The sequence below is a fragment of the Numida meleagris genome, unplaced genomic scaffold (assembly GCF_002078875.1).
Source record: "Numida meleagris isolate 19003 breed g44 Domestic line unplaced genomic scaffold, NumMel1.0 unplaced_Scaffold387, whole genome shotgun sequence".
NCBI classification, from domain to species: domain Eukaryota; kingdom Metazoa; phylum Chordata; class Aves; order Galliformes; family Numididae; genus Numida; species Numida meleagris.
In genome coordinates this window covers 53,003-54,253 of record NW_018364610.1, presented here as the reverse complement: position 1 = coordinate 54,253, position 1,251 = coordinate 53,003, and the positions used below count along the sequence as shown (strand labels likewise).

The window sequence follows — 1,251 nt, the reverse complement described above, 5'->3', positions numbered from 1 at the left end:
GAGGCAGGCGCAAGACAGGTTAACCCACAGGACTGTATCACAGCATGAATTCAGTGTGCTCTCCTTGCTTGTTCCTGCAGGAAGAAAGGAGAGAGAGGAGAAAGAAGAAAGGCCCAGCTCCCAGCTGGGGTTATGGGCAGCTGTGGCATTGTTATCGGGAGGTGCTGCAGCAAAGGGAGCCGTGTGGCTTTGAGCATGGCTGGTGGTAGGTGTAGGTGAGGAGAGGGCTTCCTTGGGGCTCAGAGAGAGAGGAGGGGACCAGGCATGTCTGCAGGTGACATCCCCAGCAATGGGCTGCTGCTGTTGGCATTGTGCTGGGCATCTGAGGGAGGACATGTAGCCATTAGTCTTCACGTATACTCTGCTGAGGCTAAAACCAGTGTTATCTGAAAATGCAATCCCTTGTTTTGGTGTGACCCATCATTTGGCATGCTTGTGACTTGTAGGTCACCCCAAGTGGGATGAAGGATAGCTTGGATAATGGGATCATGGTATCATTTGGTTTGTAAAAGCCCTTCATGACCTCCAAGGCCAACCATCATCCTGTCCTTCTCGGTCCCATTAATATCTCACGTCCTTTAGTGCCTCACTCAGAGAAGTCAAGTATCTCTGCGGAAGGTCACTGCACCTCTTTCCTGGTCAGCCCAGTGCAAGATGGAGTTAGTTTCATCCCCACATCAGCACCTCTCTGACACAGATTCAAAGCCTTCCCCTCTCCCCACATCAGTCAGCACAGGCCTTAATTCAGGCTGTTGAGAGCAAAGCAGCAGTGCAGGCAGAGCCCCTGCCTCCCCGCAGGGAGCTGGGTTACCTGGATGCGGGCTGTGCCGGGAGATGTCCTTGCTGGTGAGCTGGCTGCTGTGGGTGGTGGCAGCGGGTGTGGTGGGTGCTGCTGTTGTGGTTGGTACTGTAAGGAGAAATGGATGAACACAGCAAAACAGAATAAAACCGCCTTCTGCCACCCCTCCGAGGAATCTGCCAACACAGAGGGATCTTTGTAGTGCCCATTTTGAAAGGTGATACAGTAAAACACTGTCCAACCATGGCAGTAGAAGGCTCAGGGTTCCTAATTCCTTACCAGCACTCTCAGAGATCTTCCTTATTAGGAATAATGGTTTGAGGGACCTGGGGAACTTTTCCTTTCCTCCGTCCAACCTCCACCTCACCTGGGAGTTTCCTTTTGAGGTGCTGTACGCATGTGGAAGCTCTCAGGACATTCCGGATTAATGTGAGTTGAGGAAGGAGGGGGTG

The 1,251-nt window shown here is 52.4% G+C and overlaps 1 long non-coding RNA gene across 1 annotated transcript; it reads right to left on the bottom strand.

Annotated features, from left to right (window-relative positions):
- LOC110391504 lies at window positions 1–1,243 on the bottom strand. Its single transcript, XR_002434084.1, has 3 exons — window positions 1,167–1,243; window positions 812–907; window positions 1–74 (listed from the first exon to the last, which is right to left on the bottom strand). It is a non-coding gene; the product is annotated as an uncharacterized LOC110391504 (long non-coding RNA).
- Between the last annotated feature and the right edge of the window lie 8 nt (window positions 1,244–1,251).